Raw genomic sequence first — 23,750 nt, forward strand, 5'->3', positions numbered from 1 at the left:
AATGGAATCGAATGGAATGCAATGCAATGGAATGCAATGGAATGCAATGGAATGGAATAGAATAGAATAGAATAGAATAGAATAGAATAGAATTCTTTTATTAGCCAAGTGTGATTGGACACACAAGGAATTTGTTTTGGTGCAAATGCTCTCAGTGTTCATAAAAAGAAAAAGAAAAAATATATTCATCAAGAATCATAGGTATAACTTTTAATAGTAGTCAAAGGGTACAAATAAGTGATCAAATCATACTAAGAAACATAATAATAAGCAATCGAATTATACTAGTAAACAGTCAATTTTTAAAAATCATAAGGATACAAGCAGCAAAGTTACATTACAAAATCTACCTTTAATGTGATTGTAATGAGAATTGAACAGAAATAAACATAAGTAAATAAGTATATAAAGCATATAATATAATATCCATTTCTCTGGTGCAAATTTTGTTGTATGTACATTAATATTTCTATTAATATATCCTATGTTCTGTTTGTGTCCTCTAAAAGAGGTAGTAACTGAACTCCACAGTCTTAAGTCCTACTGATTTGAATGTAAAATAAGGATCTAAAGTGCACTAATTGGGGGATATGAGCAACGTAATTAAAAGAAATATGACACTTTTGCAAAATAATGAATTAACTGTTACATTATGCAGACCTAGACACTCTAATCTTTGTGCAAGATTAGACTGTCTGTGGAAAAAATTATGAGGCAATGGGTAATAAAAAAAATCCTTTTATTTAAATTAGATTATGCAGTGGCTCCAACCTTTTGGTCATTCATACTGTATATATCTTTAGTATATCTTACATATTAGTTATATAGTTGCTACCTTAAAATATGCATAAGATTTGGTCACACTATGGATCCTGAAGTGAAATGGGCTAAATCAGAACATGCTAACTTCTCCAACAGTATCTAATTTTTTTTTTCAGAATGAAGAAGCTTAGGCCTTATCTGGATTTTTTGAGATCAAGGGTGTTGCAAAATAAAATGGGGAAACAATAACTTTCTGGGTTGCTACAGTATTCAAACTGAACAGGTATAGACTCCAACAGATAGTTAAGATGGTGGGGAAAAACCAATTGTGACCACTTGTCTTCCATAAAAGACTTGTATATTGTATCGGTCAGAAGGAGGGCTGGGATGATATCTACAAAGCCCGCACATAAACTCTTTCAACTCCTTACCTTGGAATGGTGCTAAGGGCATTGTATGCCAAAACAAATAGACACAGGGACAATTTTTTTCCCTTTTGCCATCACTCTGCTCAATACCTAATTCTCTCACTGCTGCCTAATAGCAATAGCACTTGGACTTACATCCTGCTTCACAATGTTTTACAGTCCTCTCTAAGCGGTTTACAGAGTCACCTTATTGCCCACAATGATCTGGGCCCTCATTTTAATGACCTCGGAAAGATTGAAGGTTGAGTCAACCCTGAGCCTGTTGAGATTTGAACTGCCAAATTGCAGTCAGTCAGCAGAAGTAGTCTGCAATATTGCATTCTAACCACTGTGTCACCATGGCTCTTTCTCTATTAACTCATGTAGTGTGACTGCAGTATTATTATTTATCATTCTTATTATCTTCTTTACTTGCTCTCCCTTTCTTATATAATTATTTCAGATAGTCCTGGACCTGTAATAGTTCATTAAGTGACCATTTGAAGTTGCAATGGCATTGAAATAACTTACTTACAACCACTGTTCACACTTATAACCATGGCAGCATCTCCATAATCAAAATTTGGATGCTTGTCATCTGGCATGGATTAATGATGGTTGCAAATGTCCTGAGGTCATGTTATCACCTTGTGTGACCTTCTGACAAGCAACTGTGTTACTAATTTAACAACTGTGTGATTCACTTAACAACTGTGGCAGGAAAGATGGTAACAGTGCAAAATTCACTTAGTAACTGTCTTAAAAAATTTCTAGCAACAGAAATTTTGGGCTCAATTGTAGTCATAAGTTAATGACTACAGGATTATTTGTTGCTTTGGATGTACATTGAGTGAATCTCTACTGGAGATAGCTTTCTTGTGTGTCTAATCACATTTGGCCAAATAAAGTATTCAATTCAATTCAATCCAATTCAATAATTACAGCAGAAACAGATGGGTGGGAAAGATCCAAAATAGATTCAGTGAATTATTGCATGAAATTAGAATTGTCCTTGGATCAGATCATTATCAGTCCACTGAATTACAGTATCTTAAAAATAGATCTTATTGCTTACATCTATCACATTAAGCACCTAGTGCAGGGGTGTCAAACTCAAGGCTCATGGGCTGGATCTAGCCTGCAGGGTGCTTAAATCCGGCACATGTGGCCAATATGGAAATATCAAAGGACTGGCCTGCAGTGTCTCTTGCAGCTAAAACGAGCCACTGGTGGCCCCCCCCCCATGCCTCATGTTCACCCTCCATGGCCTCCTGCACCCAAAAATGGGCCAAAAACAGACAGAAAACAGCCCCAAAACAGCCCAAAAATGAGGTGTCCCATTTTGGCTGGAGGGTGCTACTGGAGACATCCGTCCAGCCCCACTGCGGCCCTCTCCCCCTCTCCCGCCTCCAGCCCATGGAGAACTATAATGCTGATCGGGCCATCAAAGAAATCCAGTTTGACATCCAGTTTGATCTAGTGCATATTAAGCAACTAAATTAGGTAGCTGTCTGACTGGAGATTGATAGATTTGAGGGGAAAGACTACAGATATATTTATATTTTCACTGCAACCCTTGACAATAATCTTACTCATTTCAAAGCAACAATTTAAGTAATATTTTTTTTTAAATGAATGTATGGCCACCCTCCCACCCTCCACACAGGGTGAGCAGGTATAAAGGGATATAGATTGAAAATTCCTTTGTGATTTTTATTGATTTTTAACTCTAAGGCAATTCTTAATACTTTCATATACTTTCTCATGGGTTTTTAAAAAAAAACCTTCAGCTTTTTAAAAATTTTATGCTCAACTATTTATGAATCTTATTCTGAACTTTGAGTTGGATTTTCTTTTTTCTATACAATCCATGTCAGATTGGGCTATTGCAGACACCAAATAAGCCTCTTGAAAAGTTTATATAATATCTGTGCATACTTAATGTCCATTTCTGTAAATCTTTTCAGGTTTTTAATTTACCTTATATACTTCCCTGTAACATTTAGGGTCAAAATAATCATAATTGTGGTAACTGGTTTAGTAATTTTTAGTTCAATGTATCAGATTTGGAAAAGAGACCGATATGAATTGAATCAAATATGCATTTGTTGGAAGAAGAAATTACATTCAAGGAAGATCTGAGGCTTTTAAAGTGAGGCGGGGGGGGGGAATATATGGGGAATACTTATTTTAGGTTGAAGCCATTGCCTCTGAATTTATGAGCTTATTACTATTTTTTCCTAAATGTCAGGTGGTGAATGTTCAGTGATTTTTTCCAAATCAGGAAATGATAGATAGATAGATAGATAGATAGATAGATAGATAGATAGATAGATAGATAGATAGATAGATAGATAGATATCCTTTCATCACTAAGAAAAACTCATATCATTTCACTAGACTGTGTTGATGCTTACTAAAACACCCAGGGTGCTTTTATACTATAGGGAAAAAGAGCAAGAGTGAAAAGAAGAAGAGAAAGAATGGAGGAAATATACTTCCCTAGGGGCATAATATATTGAGCCCACTGTTGGTAAATCAGCAATATAAAATAGGGAGTTCAGTGGAAATAGCATGCCCTATCTACAGAAAAGCATCTGGTGAAGTTTTTGTCCTGCACTACCATCATTCATTTGTTACTTCAGCGTTGTCAAGATGAGCTTCAAAGCAGCAGCTAGAACAAGATAAATCAGTAGAATTCAGCAATATGAATGGAAAGAATAGAAATAAAGACACATTTCCTAGCTTAGGACAAAGAAAAGCAGGATGCTGAAAGGGAAGTTATAATATAATATTTATATTTGCCTAATTATCAATAAACATCTGATCTGTGATACACTCAGCTTATTCAACTGTTTATACTTGATAACAACTTCTATTTTTGCAGTCCAAGGATATACTCAAAATATAACATTTATAAAGCCATTGATCAGGAATAGCATTTTGCCTGAAATATGAATGTTGCTGCATTTATATGCATTTTCATATACCAATTATGTTAAAATATGCTTTCCTTAATATTTTGTACAATCCTTTCCCAAGTATATTCATTTTTGTTTGCATTGTTTCATATATATGTTTTATGTGCATAGTTTCAATGAGAGCAGCATTCCAAAACTTATTAATAATCAAATCACACATTAGGACAACCCTTGAACAGTCCTGGTTCACAAAGAATAATTTTCTACTTGTAGAAATTAAAGTACAGTGTCCTGTTTAAAAGTGTGTGCTCTTTTAAAAAATTGTTTAATGTAAGTTTGGTTTAAGTATTAAAGATTTTAAAAAATAATAGAAAAGCAAAGTTCTCGGTGTTGCCCTTCAAGACATTGCACTGAGCCTCGGGCATGAGAGGTCAGGAAAGTTGAGATGGTGGCCATATCTATGCAAACAGAAGCCTTTTCCATAACAAAATAGGCAAGATTTCAATTGGCCTCTTTTTTGAGCTCCCATCCCCAGAGATGCTCAGGGATTGATCAGGAATATAGATCACACATTCACATGATACAGCTCTTTTGCTAAAAGGGAGTTATCCTGTACCTTTAATTATTTTTACATTTCTGTAATTATAAATTGGATCATGTACATCTTATGCAAATATTTGTCCTATTTTGTCCTCCTTTTGAAGGATGCATTTCTTTTATTTTGCAATGCATAGGTAGCTAACATCGATAAGAGTTATTTCCAGATTAGGCTACCAATCCTGTTTTGTTTTTTTAAGAAAGGGAAGAAGAGGGTGGGAAGGAGTTTCTTGACCAAGCTGTTTAAACTCCATGGATTCTAATACATGATCTACCAAACTATGCAAGTCCGGTAGATCAGAGGTCCCCAAACTTGGCAACTTTAAGACTCGTGGACTTCAGCTCCCAGAATTCCTCAGCCATCTGGCTGAGGAATTCTGGGAGTTGAAGTCTACAAGTCTTAAAGTTGTCAAGTTTGGGGACCTTGTGGTAGATCATGAATTAGGTACAAATAAAACTTCCATTTTCAAATTAATAAGAAACTAAGAATTCACTTACTAATGTTTTACCCATGAATATTTAAACTAGATTTTTAAAACAAACCATACAAAATCTAGTTACCTTTTGAGGATTAAAAGGTTATGATTGGTACATAAAATTTCCCATTCTTTTTATACTAATATATTTTTTCTTAGGGAAGACACTGGCTAGAGAACTGGTAAAAAGACCAATGAATAAACAAAATGTGAGAGAAGTAGTCCCAGTTTGGGAACCTAATCTTGGACAGAAGTACTGTATATAAGCTTTGTGTTCATTAAGAACACGTTGAAAAGGAAATGGCTTTAGTTTAGTTTGATTTTCCATCAGAGCTGTATTTCAACATGCCAGCAAAGAAAAAGAAGTTAAAAATAGTAATCACATTAGCTAGTGAAGGTTATTATTGATTTCCACTTTGGAGACATTTTGATAAGACCTTCAATTTGGGAATGTCCAAATTTCATGCTCCCAAAAAACTTGATTGTGGCTTGCATAAGTGGCTTCCAAAAATCATCAGCAAACTGTCCTTTGTAATAGGCAGGAAAGGCAAATTACTGACAATACTTTGACAATTACTTCATTTTAGTTAAATTTAATTACATTCATATTACTTTAAATCAAATTAACTTTGATTCTGACTCCTACTTGTTTCTTCTACTCTGTACATTATAATTTATTTTTTAAAATCCGTGTTTCGGATAATTGAACGCCATTTTACATGGTCATCTGTGTCTCCATGGCACAGGCTTGTGGCTTGCATATCTTTGTTGATGGTGTCTTGCCATTTCTGTTTTGAATGCCCATGAGGTCACAGGCCATTGACCTCTAGTTGGTAGGCAGTCCTGGCCATGATGGATGGTGCTGCTCTCTGGACATGTCCATACCAGCAGATTCAGCTTCTCTCATCTTCTCTATAATTGGTGGCACAACAAAATGTTGTCAAATGTTGTCATTTGTTATATGGTCAAGAAGGGAGATGCCCAATATCCAGTGAAGCATTTGCATTTCCATGGCATGGAGATAGCTTTTGGTCCCTGTTGTTGTGGCCCAGCATTCAGTACCATACAGTGCAATAGGGCAGATGATTGTCTGGTAAATGGGTTGACATTCGTCTATCACATAACATGGTGACAATAATATGACAGTGAATTCCAACAATTCCCCTTTTCATTAACATCTGCTGGCTGAAGCAGCTGCCCAAGTCTGCTTAATTATATTGTAACTCTAACTCAGTTTTTTTTAATGTTCACCCCAATGCCAGGCCATCACAAAAACTACACAGAACAAAAGATCTGTGTATGTGTTTTCTTTCTTTTGTTCTTTCTTTATTGCAAGTTGCTATGTGAACAGTGAGAGAAAAGGTTGATCATAAATTAAAATAATAAACCAGTAAAATAACTAAAAGTCACTACTGTGAGTGCTTACTCATTTTTATCCATCACTGCAGGTTTTAAAGAGAAAAGCGTTCCTGACAAGTCTCTTTTCACCACAATCTCATTGAGGCTAACATTGTGTGGATCTCATTATGTGGTCCTGGCATCGAATTGGTACAAGGTAAATCTGAAAATTTTGTCTTTTTAATCAGTCTGTTCAAAGGTTTAAACTGAAGAACATAGCCTGGAGCAGAGAACTGGTTTCAAATAGTTTAACTGAAATTCAATTTTCAATTTTCAGATAAATGCAAGAACAAGCTCAGGACAAAAGCTCAGGACAAAATGCCATAGTCAGGGCAAAATGCCATAGACAGGGCACAATACCATAGACAGGAAATAGATCATTTTTCAATCCTTAATCATGCCCACCAAATATTGAATACAAAGGTTCTATTTTAAAGGAAATTATATAGCATATATTCATGTCAACAGTTATCACAGTTAAGAGTGACTTCAATACTTTCACTGTCTGTGGAACGCAGCCCTTCCCTCCTGGGAATCCAGACTATATCTTGCTGCAGATTTTTTATCTTTCTAAAGTCCAAGTCAAAATGTATTTATTTATTTATTTTGTTTGTTTGTCAAAATGGAATGGAGTGAGATCCATGGTAGGAAGGTTAAGGTTAAAGTTTTGGGGGTTTGAGGATGTAGCAACAGAGTCAGGTAGTGAGTTCCAGGCATTGACCACTCTGTTGCTGAAGTCGTATTTTCTGCAATGGAGTTTAGAGCAGTTTACTTTGAGTTTGTATCTATTGTTTGACCATGTGTTATTGTGGTTGAAGCTGAAATAGTCATTGACAGGTAAGATGTTGAAGCTGAAATAGTCATTGACAGGTAAGATGTTGTAGCAGACAATTTTGTGTACTAAGCTTAGGTCAGACCATAGGCAGCATAGTTCTAAGTTGTCTAGGTCCAAAATTTCAAGCCTGGTGGCATAAGGTATTTTATTGCCAGCTGAGGAGTAGAGTGCTCTTCTCATGAAATATGCCTGGACCAGTGGTGGGATTCAAAAATTGTTGCCACTGGTTCAGTGGGCATGGCTTGGTGGCACATTTTAAGCACGTGCACATACTTTGCATGCACGCGCATGCCAAACATGCACTTTGCACAGGCGCAGAGGCATTTGCGCAGGTGCAGGAGCATTCTAACTTGCCTCCTGCAAGCATGCATGACGCCGGTTGCTTCAGCAGCTGCCTCACAGCACTATTCTGTGCCACTCAAAGCAGCTGAGCTTCAAATTCTACCGATAAAAGTGAATATGGGAGCCCGGGCGGGTGGGTGGGCCCAACAGCAGAGCAGCAGAGAGAACCAGTTTGGTCTCTGCTGCTCATCGCTCCTACTGGCTTTCCAGAACCGGTCAGAACCGGTCAAATACCACCACTGCCCTGGACTCGTTCAATTGTATTAATGTCTATTATACAATATGGATTCCAAGCAGATGACCTGTATAATTGCTCTGATGAGTTGTGTACAGTGATCAATGGGAGGAGGTTAGGTATGCAGTAGGCTCAAATATCAAATATGTTCTAGAATTCTATATATCATTCATTCAGCAATACCTAAACCAGGAGAAGGAAGGAAATGAGATGTCTTTTTAAAAATGTGAGGCATTTTCACCCTGTAATTAAGGGACATGATGACAAAATCTTAGTTCTACAATAAACATATTTTGTATCATTAGTTAATATAATTATTTTAAATATAAAATAAACTTACTTTTGGCATATGATAATACTTCTATTTTGAAAAGCTAAAATTCTTATAAGTCCATATTTCTTTGAACTTCTCACTCTATATTGAGATGAAATAAAAATCTGAACACACTCTGGACTTTTCTGGCAATGACTTCCAGGGACTTTTCTTTTAAATGTAACTGTTTAACATAAAATAAAAGCAATCACCTTTTTTGCTGCTAATGGCTGCATTTAATATTTATATTACCCTGCTAGTTTTGTTTTAGTAATATTTTCAATCCTTCCCACCCCACTTATTTCTGCAATTTCTGCTGTGTTATTTTATTCTAGAAAAATATTACTTTAAATGACTTAATATCTTTCAAATGTTTCCTACGAACCTCAAATTTTCTATAATAAAATATTCCATGAAATTCACAAACAAAAGTGATTCTTTTTCTTTTCTTTATTATCATTTTTTAGCCTACAGCTATATAGCCCAGGCTATGTTTTTAACAGTATGCTTCTATATGGGTGTATGCTTTTAATTTTTTGTTATACTTCTTCTGCTGTGTCAAGCTTTTAACTGAGGAATGAGAAAGAAAACTTGGAGCGCTAATGCCAAACTGGAAGCAGATCAACAATGTGAAGGCTGAACTAAGTTTTCCTGACTTCTGAAACATCCAGCTGTGTAATCTGACAGAGATGTAGGAGAAGAAATACATATTTGATTTACTCTCTCCATGATCAGAGCATGGTCTGCAACTTTTGAGTAGGAATATCAAATGGGTCATAACATTTACACATTTCTAAAAAAATAGGTGAAAAATTGTAAGGCTTATTTCCTGCCACATCTATTTATTTCCTTAATGATTAAACATGCCTTTTACATTAAGATATAACATTGAATTATTTTATATATTTATAAGTAACACAGAAAAAGGAAGTATTATACTTTGATGCAGTTGCAGTGTAAGGACAAGCAATAAATTTTATGATAAATACCAAACTTTACGGAGGTCAGTTTGATTCTTTAATGTTTACTCTATAATTCTACATAATGTTTTATTTATTGAATCCCACATATTCTAATATCAAGAATTTTACTCATTTGAAAAATGAATATTTTTGTATCTCCCTATCCCCATTCAAACGTGCTGTTTCTTAACAATAATAATCCACTAACAGCTGGAACAGTTTTTGATGATGTTAAAAATATTGGCACCTTATTATTTTTACAGAAGAACTGAACACCATAATAATTGACAAAATCACTATCAGGCAATTGCAAAAGGCAGCTTTACTTGAACAATTTACATCCTGCAACAATACCTTTAACACCATCAAACAATTGCCTATACTAGGTCTTCAAGAATAAAAATGTCAAATCTAGTCTAAACATCTGGCTGTTTTGCCACCAACCATAATCATGCTACTTCTTCTGAGCTATTTGAACTAATGCAATCAAGGACATTAAATGATTCAAGAAACAGATTGTGCAAAGAGACAGAAGAAACAGTAGGCCATATACTCAGCTCAAGCAAGAAGATCACACAAAATGATTATAAACAGTGATATAATAGAATTGCCAGAATTATTCAATGGAACATCCGTAAAAATAACCATGTGCCAGTAACGAGAAATTGCTAATAACATATAATTGAAAGAGTAGTAAAAAATGAACAGATTAAAATATGGTGGGATTTCTGAATAGAAAATGATAAAGTCTTGGCTCATAACATACCAGTTTTAACTATAGTTGAAAAGAAGGAAGGAAGGAAGAGAAAGAAAATGTGGATAACTGATATGGTAATACTAGAGGTCAGCAGACTAAAAGACAAAGAATTGGAGAGGATTAAAATAAAGTATCATGATCTGAACATCACATTTGAAAGACTAAGGCAGAAACTAGCTGTGATGGTCCCAATATCTATCAGCACTTCATACCATACCAACCAAAAAAAGCTTGGACCTAAATGCTTGGACAACAGAAAGCCTGCAAATTTTCATCTGTCAATTACAAAAAGCCACACTGCTTCGACCTCCAAAAATACTATGCTAATATATTTCAACATTGTAGATTCTTGGGAGAACTTGATGCACATAAAGGACAACATCAGCCAAAGATCTTAACTACAGGGGATGTTCTACTGAACTCAGTCAGGCTTACTTTTGAATGCTAAAGCTGCACACACACCAAAAATTCATTCAGAAGAAGACCTTCAGAATTTATACGAAAAGAACGGTTTTTGGTCTAAAAAGTCTTTAAAATAATCTGTATTCCACTTATTTAAAAAACATAGTTCATCAAAGTTAATGTGAATCTTTAAGCATCTTCACATGGAGACTACTTTAATGAACAGCAGAAAGGTTATTTACAGAGTTCCAAACCATTCTGTAACCATGTTCAAAGTATGTACAGATCTATTTGAACATACATACAATATGTATCTGATCTCTAAATTTGCTGTCTGAATTTGCTGTATTTCAGGTATCTCCCAATTTAAAAGTAGAAAATGTGTTCTGGGTTTAAGAAATTGGCTCCGGGAGAAGGCGGAGCTTCGTCTCAGCGATACAGCTGCAATCTCGGAGCTCCGAGATCGCAGCTGATATTTTCGCCCCTGGTCGGTCCTAACGGACCTAATCCGTCCCGTAGAGACGGTGACCGTGAAGGACACATTCCCAGGATCCCAGGAACATCGCAAGTCCCTGGTTTGATCCGGGAGAAGTCCTTTTGCTGGCGGCGGAGAGGCAGCCTCCATAGCTGCTGAAGTTGGGACAGCTCCGGAAAGGAAGAGGCTGAAAGTTAAGTGTGTCGGCTGGATGAGAAACTTCTCTTTTTTTGTTAATTTGCTGAGTTTTGAAAGGACACTCTGAATATAAGAAGAAATCTGTGAGATTTTTTTTTGACAAAACTGTATGAGCGTCTTTGTTTAAAGGGATGTCAAATTGAGGCTTGGATTTTTTTTCCTTACTTTTTTTTTGGGGGGACTTCAGCGTGACTTTGTAGTTAACCGGACTGAATTTTCTCTTATATATATTCTTATGCTCCTTTTTGATTTTTAATTTTTTTTTTAGGATAGAGGCTCCCTTTGGCTATTTTTTTCTTTCTTTCTTTCTTTCTTTCTTTCTTTCTTTCTTTCTTTCTTTATATATATATATATATATATATATATATATATATATATATATATATATATATATATATATATATATATATATATATATGGATCTTTGGTTATTCGGGTTTTCTCCCACGTAAGATTCAAAGTATCTAGGCAACGTTTTTCGATGAAGTCTCTTCAGGCTTGCTTCTTCGGCTCTGTGCTTCTCAGAGTGATGTGAGCTTTCAGCTGCTTCTTCCTTCTAACTGCCAGTGGGGGTGTGACTTGACTGGGTGGGGGCTTGGCTGCGTTCCGATTGGGTGGGGGTGTGTTCTCATTGGTTGGAGGCTTGGCTGTGTTCTGATTGGTTGGGGGCTGGCCGTGTTCTGATTGGCTGGAGGCGTGCTCTGTTCAGGTGGGGGCTTGGCCATGCTCAGGCTAGTCCCAGCTGCTGGGGATTTGAGCTGGTGAGCTGGGATCTTGCTGTTTGGCTTTGAGTTCGTGGTCGTGCCACATCTTCATGGTGGGGGTCAGTTCGCTTCATGTATGGCTCAGATGGGTTTGAAGTGGGTAGTGATGCAGCTGCAGTGCGGCTTCTGGTCTGTGGTCGTGTCTCATCTTCTGTGTGGGTGTGAGTCTGATTTTTACGTGGAAGTGTGGTGGTGGCATCTTGTGTGGCCCTCGTGGGTGTGGGTCTGGTGTCATTCATCATGTTGGGTACTCGTCTGTTCATGAGGGCGGGTTTCCAAATGGCTGGTAAGCGGGAGGTGTCATCTTCCACGTAAAAATCAGACTCACACCCACACAGAAGATGAGACACGACCACAGACCAGAAGCCGCACTGCAGCTGCATCACTACCCACTTCAAACCCATCTGAGCCATACATGAAGCGAACTGACCCCACCATGAAGATGTGGCACGACCACGAACTCAAAGCCAAACAGCAAGATCCCAGCTCACCAGCTCAAATCCCCAGCAGTTGGGACTAGCCTGAGCACGGCCAAGCCCCACACCTGAACAGAGCACGCCTCCAGCCAATCAGAACACGGCCATCCCCCAACCAATCAGAACACAGCCAAGCCTCCAACCAATGAGAACACACCCCACCCAATCGGAATGCAGCCAAGCCCCCACCCAGTCAAGTCACACCCCCACTGGCAGTTAGAAGGAAGAAGCAGCTGAAAGCTCACATCACTCTGAGAAGCACAGAGCCGAAGAAGCAAGCCTGAAGATGATGAATGAGACTTCATCGAAACGTTGCCTAGATACTTTGAATCTTACACGGGAGAAAACCCGAATAACCAAAGATCCACATACAAATACCCGCGACAACCTCAGAAAATATATATATATACAACCACATATCTGGAAAAATTAACCAAGAAGAAAATTATAACCAGCCACATAAGCAAAGAGATCCAACACACGATTATACCCAGAGAGAAATCTTCCAGATGCCCCAAACTATACGGCCTCCCAAAAATACACAAAGAAGGCATACCTCTCAGACCCATAGTCAGCTCCAGAGGAGCACCACTACAAAACCTAGCCAAATACCTAGCAAAGCAGCTACAGCCCCATGCTGAAACAGCAGCTTCACATGTACAAAACTCATACCACTTCTTGGAAATGATCAAAGATCTACACATGGAGCAAGAAGATCTGCTTGTAAGTTTTGACGTGGTTTCCCCTATTCACTCAAGTCCCGATAAAAGAGACCCTTGAAATCATCAAAAATAAATACCAACCAGCCAAACACCTCATGGAACTAACAGAACACTGCTTAACCAACACATATTTCATATACAAAGGACAAAGATACAAACAAATAGAAGGAGCCCCCATGGGATCACCACTGTCACCTGTCATTGCTAACCTGTTCATGGAAGAATTCAATCCAGAGCCCTGGCCAATGCCATCCTCAAACCCAAACTATGGTTAAGATACATCGATGACACATTCGTGATTTGGCCCCATGGACAAGAAAACCTAAACAATTTCCTAACACACCTAAACAGCGCACACCCCAAAATCAAGTTCACCATGGAAACAGAAACAAACAAACAACTACCATTCCTAGATGTACTAATCTACAAAAAACAGATGGCACACTAGGACACACCATATACCAGAAGAAAACACACACCAACCGCTACCTCAATGCCCAATCCCACCACCACCCAGCACAGATAAACTCCGTGGCTAAAACACTAATTACCAGAACCAAACGCCTGGCAGACAAGACACACATTAAGGCTGAACTATGCACCCTGACTAAAGTACTGACAGCCAACGGCTTCCACAAAAGCAAAATCACCAGCTTGATCCACAAAAACACACTGAAACATAATAGAGACCCAGAAGATGAACAGACCTATGGAACAGCTGTCCTGCCCTACATAAGAGGTACTACAGACAAAATTAGTAAGGTACTACACAGACATCACATCAGGACTGCCTTCAAAACAGACAGAAAAATAGCAGCCATCCTTAGCAACCCCAAAGATAAAATTGACCTGGAAAACCAAGGCATATACGAAGTCCCCTGTGCATCATGCCCGGCCACATACATTGGACAGACCAATAGAAGAATAAGTACCCGCCTGGATGAACACAAAAAATGCAGTCAAAAAGCTGGAACACACTTCCTCACTAGTCCAACACATGGAAGCTACAGGTCATAGCATCAACTTCAATGGCACCAAAACCCTGGCCACTATGGAAAACCCTAGCCACAGAGTCATCAGAGAAGCCATAGAGATTGAAAAAGACCAGAAAGCATGAACAGAAGAGATGATTCCACCAGGCTGTCAATCATTTGGAAGCCTGCACTCACAAACAAAAAAATCTCCACACCACAAGCCAGGCAAACACCTGGGCACAAACAGATCCCCCCTGATACCTCCAGCTCAAACACACCCCAACCAGGCACCCAGATGAAACCCAGCTTCCTAACTAATGATAGCCGTCCATTTACCCGAAGCCAAGCTGCACTAAAGGCCTCCATTAAAGTAACACAATGCTGCCAGCCAATCAAGATACAAAAAGAGCCAAAAAACAGACAGAAGATATCAGAGACACCAATCAAGCAGAACACAGCAAACTCCGAGACCAATAAACACAGACCAAGACTCCCAACCAATCAGGATGAAGAAAAAACCATTCTGGCACAGCAGTAGGCTGCCCCAAATTTAAATCTGAAACCACTGTAAAAGTCTGACCCACAGACGGACACAATACAGAAGCCTGATGATGGCAGATGAGATTCTGCTGAAACGTTGCTACAACTTTAAAAGAACTACAATGACGTGGGAGAATACCCGAACCAAGCCGAACACCATACATGTAAGTACCCTGAAAATATTTTATTTGAATTGGAGAAGAACCCTGAAAAGACTACTTCTCAAGGTCACTTTAATTTGATAAGATAGAGGAAGAGCGCAGCATAATATTATTACAGGTGCTTTCCTGGACCCTTATCAACATTTCAACACTTGAGGCTTGGCTTTGAAGCTTGTGGAGAAGAGAGTCATAATAAGAGCCTTGGACAAATAAATAAAGTGCAGTGTGTTTTCTTATTTTTTTCAGTTGAGTACCCCTACTCACCAGCCTCTCTGTAAACTTTAATTTTAGTAATATTCTTATTTTTGCTTTTTATTTTAAAGGGAAAGCCTCAGAATTTTTTTTCTTTATTTTTCTTTTCTTCTTCTTTTTACTGGGATTTTTTTTATATTTTTTTTGCTTTTTCCATTTATATTTTTGGACCACTCTGCCTTTTCTTTCTTTTTTTTTTTATTATTGAGATTTCCCAATTGGATTAAGGTGTGAAGAAGCTGAAGGAATTTTTTCTTTTTCTTCCTTATTTTTGTTTTTGTTTTCTTACTAATTATTATTATTATTTTTGGGCTTTTTTCTTTCTTCTATTTTTCATTTTTTATCGTGGACTACTTCATAATTGGATTAGGGTCTAGAAGAACCTGAAGATTTTTCTTTTGCTTTTTCTCCTTCTTTATTTTTGTCATTGGGCTTTTTATTATTGGATTTTTCCATTTTGGATTATAATTGGCTATTTTACCAGTTGGATTAAAAGCTAAAAAGAATTGGAAGGTTTTGAAGCATCAAAATGAGCAGGAAACCCATATCTTCTGGCGTTTCTACTTCTACCTCTGCCTCCCCACCAGCTGGAGGACAACATTTAATTCAGACAATGTTGAAGCAAGATAAAGAACAAGAAAAAGTGAATTTACAGATGATTATGCAAGGAATCCAAGATCTCAAGATAAAAATAGACACTATTGAACAAAGAACAGAGAAGACTGATGAAAAAGTGGAAAATATTCAACAAATGATGGTGAAGTATGAGGAGAGATTCCAAAAAATTGAGGAAGAAGGTAAACAAAGAGAGGAGAAGATTGGAAATATTGATAGCAGATTAACAGTGGTTGAACAAGATAAAAGTGGGATGTTGAGGTGGGAGATGGAGAGGTCAGAATTCTATCTCAGATTTCAGAATATAGAAGAAGAAAAAGGACAAAATTTGGCTGCGATAATGATAGAAATTCTGGCGGATACTTTAGAAATTACAGAGGAAAAGATGATGGATGGAGTAGATGAAGTATATCGAGTTTTTACAAGATATGCGATGAGAAATAAATTACCAAGGGAAGTTCATATCAGATTTACCAAAATATCCATCAAAACACAAATACTACAAGCTGTAAGAGAGAAGACATTGAAATACAAAGGCAAAGAGATTGTGGTTTTAAAACAAATACCCAGAAGAGTGAGAGAGACGAGAAGAGAATATCGATTCCTGACCAAAATGCTATTGAAAAAGGAAGTGAACTATAGATGGCTGATTCCAGAAGGATTAATGTTTATGTGGCAAGAATGGAGACATAGATTTGATTCAATTGAGAAAGCAGAACTTTTCTACGCAGAATTTTTTGGAAGGAGAGAAGAAGAGGCAGAGAAAGCGGTCTCATTAATTGAGTTTCAAGAGGAACAACTGGAGACTGAAGAAGAGGAAGGTGCAGTAGGTGAACAGGTGGATAGTAAAGAACAGCGTGAAGTGAGATCCACGAGAGCTGTTAGACCTAAATATAAAGCATAATCATGGAAGAAAAAAAATTGATTACAATGAATATAAATGGATTCAATTCAGCTGTTAAAAGAACGAAAACCTTTCATAAATTAGAGAAATTAAAATTTGATATAATTTGTCTACAAGAAGTACATATCAAAAAACAACATGAACAATTGTTAGTACAGCCAAAATTAGGGAAAATATTTACTTCTTTGACTCAATGTAAGAAAAGAGGGGTGGTTCTATACATTAAAGAGGTTATCCCAGCAAAATTGATTTATACGGATGAAGACGGAAGAGTATTAATGGTGGAAATAATGGACAATAATATAAAAATACTCTTGATTGCAATTTATGCTCCGAATGATAAACAAGAAGAATTCTATAAAAAATTACATATGAAAGTAACTGGACTGGACTATGTTAATATAATTATGATGGGAGACTTTAATGGAATTGTGGACAATAAACTGGACTATATAGGAACAACAATAAAGCAAAATAGAAAGATTCTCCCTAAATCTTTTTTTTAAATGACAGATGAATTAACCTTAAAAGACATTTGGAGAGAAAAGAAATGTTAAAGCTAAACAATATACTTTCTATTCAAATAGACATTTATCATGGTCCAGATTGGATATGATTTGGATCTCAATAGAATTAATATCTAATATTCAAAAACAAATATTGAAACAAGTATTTGGGCAGATCATAGCCCAATGACAATTAAATGGAAGGGACAAAAAAAAAGATCGAGATGGACATTAAACAATACTATCTTAAAGGAAAAGATTTTACACAATGGATGGAGAAAGAATTGGCTTTTTCTTTAGAGAAAATAAAAAAGAAGATACTTCAATGCAGAATGTTTGGGATACAATGAAGGCATATGTTAGAGGTTTGATAATAGATTATATAAGAAAAAAGAATATTAGGAAAAGGCAAGCCACTAAGGCCTTGGAAGATGAGTATAAAAGACTTGAAAAAGAATTACAGAAAATGCCACAGAAAAAGGATATTAAATTGAAGTTGGATATAACTAAACATAAAATGGAATTAATAGAGAAAGAAGAACTGGCACAGAAAATTAGAAATGCTAAACAGAATTATTTTGAAGATGCAAATAAACCAGGTAGATGGTTAGCATATAAGCTGAGAAAGGAGAAAGAATCAAGAAAAATATTGAAGTTAATAGATGATCAAGGCCAAGTCTGTTATGGTAATAAGGAGAAAAAGGAAATTATTTGAGATTTCTATGGGCAACTATATAAACAAGAGAATATTGACGAGGAAAAAGTCAAACAGTATCTACAGAATGCTAACTTACCGAAGATACCTAAAGAGACTGAAGAAATGCTAGAAAGCAACATAACAATGATGGAATTAACTGAAGCACTTAGAAACAAAATAATGGGAAAGCACCAGGTCCAGATGGGCTTCCGGCAGAATTCTATAAAACATTTCAAGAATCATTGAGCATTCCATTGCTAGAAGTGATGAATGAAGCTATGTCAAAGAAGATGATACCCAAAACATGGTCAGAGGCTTATATTACACTTATACCAAAAGAAGAGGCTGATCCACTGCAAATTAAGAACTATAGACCTATTTCTTTATTAAATGCAGACTATAAAATCTTTGCTTCAATTTTAGCAGAAAGACTTAAAAAATACTTAAATAATTTCATTCACCCAGACCAAAATGGATTTTTGCCAAAGAGACAAATTAGAGACAATATGAGAGTAATCTTGGATACTTTGGAATACTATGAGGCACATCCTGAAAAGCAAATGGCTTTGATATTCCTAGATGCTCAAAAGGCATTTGACAACATGAACTGGAGATTTGTGCTATTACTATTGGAACAGATGGGTTTCGCCAGAAAATTTATCGAAGCAATAGAAGCCATATACAATAAACAGACAGCAAAGGTAATGATGGAGGGAGAACTTACAGACTTTATCAATATAAGAAAAGGCACAAGACAAGGATGTCCCCTATCTCCTTTGCTATTTGTATTGACTTTGGAAGTGTTGAATAGAAATATTAGAGATGATAAAAGCATAAAAGGAATGAAAATTAAAAAGGAAGAATTCAAACTGCAAGCCTTTGCTGATGACTTAGCCTTTATTTTGGAAGATCTGTTAGAAACAGCTCCAAAGCTATTGGAAAAGATAGAGATATATGGTGAGGTGGCTGGTTTGAAAATAAATAAAGACAAAACATGCTACTAAGACAAAGAGAAGAACTGGCAGACCTGTTGAAAATCCAAGTTATGAATAAGGTCAAGTATCTGGGGATACATTTGACAGCAAGATGTAGCACATTAAAAGAGAATAATTATATTAAACTTAAACAACAGATAGCTTCAGACTTGAAGAAATGGGAAAACTTGCAATTGTCATTAATAGGGAGAATTTCAACAATTAAGATGAATATTTTACCCAGAATCCTATTTCTGTTTCAAACAATACCAATTAGGCTCGGAAAAAGACTATTTTGATGATTTAAATAAAATTATGTTGAAGTATATATGGCAAGGTAAGAAAGCGAGAATAAAGCTAAAGCTTTTGCAAGATGCTAGAATTAGAGGAGTTTTGGCCTGCCCAATTGGGAATTGTACTATCAAGCTGCAAGTTTGATGTGGGTTAAGGAATGAATAACATTAAGAAAGACTAGATTGTTGACACTAGAAGGTCATGATTTGCTGTTGGGTTGGCATGCTTTTTATGGTATAAGGGAACTAAAACACAGGGTTATTTTAGAAGACATTATATACGGGAGTCTTTGTGGTTAAACTGGGAGAAGATAAAAAGACAATGTTATTTGAAAATTCCAGTTTGGTTATCGACTATTGAAGCATTTTCCTATCCTATAATTTATAAGAAGGAACAAACAGTTAGATATGGGGAACTATTGGATGAAAAGGGTGAACTTAAATCGATACAAAATTTAGAGGAACAAGGTATAAAGATGAATTGGTTTTCATATGCGCAAATACATTCAAGGTATGATGAAGATTCTAAAACAGAAGGATTCTATGATAAACAGACTGATCTAGATAAGATCTTGATGGGTACTGATGAGAAGGTGATTAAAAAATTATATGGTTATTTACTGGGAATTAAATTAGAGGAAGAACAAGTTAAAGAAACTATGATTGTTTGGGGAAGAATTTTGGATATGGGATTGATTTAGAGAAATGGCAAAAATTGTGGTCTCAAAATTATAAAATGACAATGTCAACAGCATATAAGGAAAATTTGTATAAGATGTTTTACAGGTGGCACTTTCCCCCGACAAGAATAGCAAGAATGTTCAAGAACAAATCTGAAAAATGCTGGAAATGTCATCAGATACCTGGCTCATATTACCATATGTGGTGGACTTGTGAGGATGCAAAAAAATATTGGACTAAAATTCGCATGTGGTTGGAAAAAATGACAAAGAAACGTATAGATTTGAAACCGGAGTTCTTTTTATTGGAAATCTTACCAGATACATATAGTAAAGACTTGAAATATCTGATTGTAAATGTATTAACAGCAGCTGGGATTGTATTTGCTAAAAACTGGAAGAATGAGAAAATACCATCACAGGAAGAAATTATTAAGAAAATATTGGAATGTGCTGAGATGAGTAGATTGACATTTGAAATTAGAGAGCAAGAGGATAAACAATTTTATGAAATTTGGGATCTTTTTTATCAATGGCTAGATGACAACATACGATAATAGAATATTTAGAATGTTAGACAGCAAGGAATACCTTTATTTTTTTCTTTCGCCTTTGTTATTTGACATTATATCTATAAAGTGTTTCTAGGATAGATTTGGTATGATTATATGATTTGTTATAGAATAAACTGTTTAAAGTATTGTTATCTCATAAAGCATGAATGATTAAAAGTATAGTCAAATGATTTTTTAATAGCGATATTAGGTTATATAAGTTTGGATTGACAATATGAGTTGTTATGTAACATAACTGTAATAGAGACTACGAAATGAATGCACAAAACTGATGAACCAACCGACACACTGTACGTACATAAGAGAGTTGTTGTTTTAATGTTTTGTTTGTCTTGTTTGTTTGTAGAAAATCAATAAAATTGTTTTTTTTTTTAAAAAAAGAAATTGGCTCCAACTGTATGGTCCCTTTTGTGGAATCTGAATGCAGGACCCAAACCAAATGATCAAGACTCACTGCAGTGTTTACAAGACACTAAGTCCTGCAGGGGTGTCCTCCAAAAGAATAATGAGAGACATATCTTTACAGACAAAGAGATGCAGCCTTATTAATCATTTCAAAAAGAAGAGGGAAATGATGCAAGAAAAGAGAGGGAAAGGATACATGCATACATGTTCATAAGTCATAAGTTAATAGCTTTTAGATTATTTCCTGCTCTTCTATTATCTATAGAGAATAATGCAGAAATGTAGAATAATATAGAAAAGTCAAAACTTAATTTTGAACTTGTACTAGTTATAATAAACAAAGAATAACCTTAACAGCTATGCAAACAATATTGCACAGGAACAACAGGTCCTGGGTAATAACAGGTACTTTAAACAATAGTAAACTATTGAATTGTTGGGATTGAAACCCTTTGCTATGCCTCACAGAGAGCTTGTGATAATTTATCAGTTTATCCCATTACAGATGCAGAATATATTTTGATAAACTAATTTTTATTTCTTCAGAAACATTCTCAGCAGCTGGAGCATGTAGCAGCTTTCTCAATATCCTCTGCTTGATTTTTGAGTTGTAACTCTGATCCAGTCTATATCTTTCACCTGCTCCTCCTCCTGGCTCTCACAAGTTTCACCAGTCCTTCACCAGTCAATTCAGTCCTTCACCAGTCAATTTATTGGGTAATTTCTCTGTTAATGAAGCTGCCAGCCTCTCTTTTCCATTGCCAAAAATTGCTAACAAAGACTCTTTACTTCTTTTCACCCTTCCAAGCTCCCCTTTTCCCTGTCAGCTGCAGAAGTACCACAAACATGAATTGATAATGTTTTTATTTCCCCTTTCCTTCCTTCATGCAATTCAAGCCTTCATAACAAATTTTCATGTAACAACATATATTGTGCAAATATTCTTACATGAGAAAGAATGATCCTAAAGTCAGTACTTAAATTATGTTTTTCCATTGGCCCTTTGTTTCCTAAATCCGTTATATGGGGTGAGATATTGTAGTGCTGACAATAAATAAATGGTTAATGCAGGGGGCGGGGTATTGTACTTTTTTAATTATTTTTTTAAACTGTATTTTTCATGAACTGAAAAGGATAAGTGATTGATAGCTATAATGAACTTGATTGGACAACAGGGAAATCAGTGTTTCCAAGTGTATTTACTGGCAAAGCCAATTCCAAGCCTAAGACAGACAGAAAGAGATGATAATATTATAAAGCATTCTTATACATTTAATTGAAGGATCCTATTTAAAATGTAATGTGCTATTTTCTAATAAATGATTTAATGAATGCCATGCCTGCTGCTGTCACATTACATCTAAAATCCTTCCATTCTTTTCAGTAAAATGAAAGCAGCTATCAGACTCTTTTATTTAAAAATCACTTATTAAAATCAAGCTAACCAGAAATTTGGGTATCTGAGATAGGAAAAATAGAACTACTTTCCCTCTTGCCCTAAAAATTAAACATTTATTATAGGTAGTCCTAAGCTCATAGCTACAATTGGGACCAAAATTTCTGTGGCTAAGCAGAGCAGTTCTTAAGTGAGTCACATTTTCAGTCATTCACAGGACTGAATTATATAGGTAAAGTACCTCCAACTAGCTTAACTATTTCTTTGTTATCTCGAAGGTGCTTTTTCAAGAAGCAACTAGACTTTTTGTTTTTTCTTTGAAGATGTTTCACTTCTCATCCAAGAATCTTCTTCATCTCTATTCCTTTCTTAATATTATTGTTTTACTGGCTTTTTTTTTAATCTGTTAATCTTTTATTATTGCAGGATGCTTAGATTCTTATGATAGCAAAATGACATATAAAATTAATAAATCAATAAGAAATTCTCAAAAAAATCTATTACTCAGGGACAGAATTTCCTCACAGAACACTTCTAAAAAAGCCTAAGACAAGAAATCTCCCTTATATTTTCCACAAGGATTTAATTTGAACCCCAGAAGCCAATGCCATTATGGACCGCTGGAAAAATTGGGATGGCTAGTAAGCCCCCCTAACAAGATTGCATTCTTTTAAAATTATTATATGCATGTTTATGCATTAATTATATTATATATTTTATATGTAGCGCAAGACACTTTCTCGTCACTCAAAGCTGAGTGAAGAGGACAATTTCTCTTCACTCAGCTCAGGCAGGCCAAAAGATTGGAAATGCCTGCTTCATAATATATATATATCATTGTCCTATTTCTTTGGAAGCAATGCTCTTTAAACTAAAATAAGTCATTACATTTAAGACTATTTCCTTTTGTGTTCTTTTTCCTTCATGTTTTAAGGGAAAATCTTAAGCCTTACAAAATACAAACTGATTCCTTTTTGGAAGGGGCAGTATATTTCCATTCCTAACAATAGCAAAGGTGACCTGTTTGTTTGTTTGTGGCCTTCTTATTCTGAAGAATACACTGATAGTGAATATTCCTCTTTTATAATGTACAGTGATTATATTCCATACAGAGTGCTAATCTAGGACTGATGGAGCTAAATTGCAGAAATCCAGGAAAAACATAATAATTCCCTGTTGTTCAAGTGTTTGCAGCACCCCTTTCCTAGCTTTTTGTTAATCTCATTAAATGCTGGAATGACAAAAGAGTTTTTATTTTATTTTTTTATTTTTGTCAATTGTTTACAAGATAATAGGTATAAGTAAAAAAAACATAGTTATGAATACATGGATACATATAAGAAAAATAAAAAAATATAAAAGAAACAATAGGTCAGGGACGGTAGGCACGTTGGTGCACTTATGCATGCCCCCTGCAGACCTCTTAGGAAAGGGGTGAGGTCAATAGTAGACAGTCTAAGAATAAAGTTTTTGGGGTTTGGTAAAAAAAACCACAGAGTCAGGTAGAGTAGACATTGACCACTCTGTTGCTGAAGTCGTATTTCCTACAATCAAGTTTGGTGCGATTAATCTTGAGTTTGTATCTATTGTTTGCTCTTGTGTAGTTATGGTTGAAGCTGAAGTATTCATTGACAGGTAGGACATTGCAATGTATTATTTTATATACTATACTTAGATCGGACCGAACGCGGAATAGTTCTAGGTTTTCTTGATCTAGAATTTCAAGTCTGGTGGGA

The sequence above is a fragment of the Notechis scutatus genome, chromosome Z (genome assembly GCF_049901735.1).
Source record: "Notechis scutatus isolate UNSWTSFEM ecotype Mainland chromosome Z, rNotScu1.2, whole genome shotgun sequence".
NCBI lineage: Eukaryota > Metazoa > Chordata > Lepidosauria > Squamata > Elapidae > Notechis > Notechis scutatus.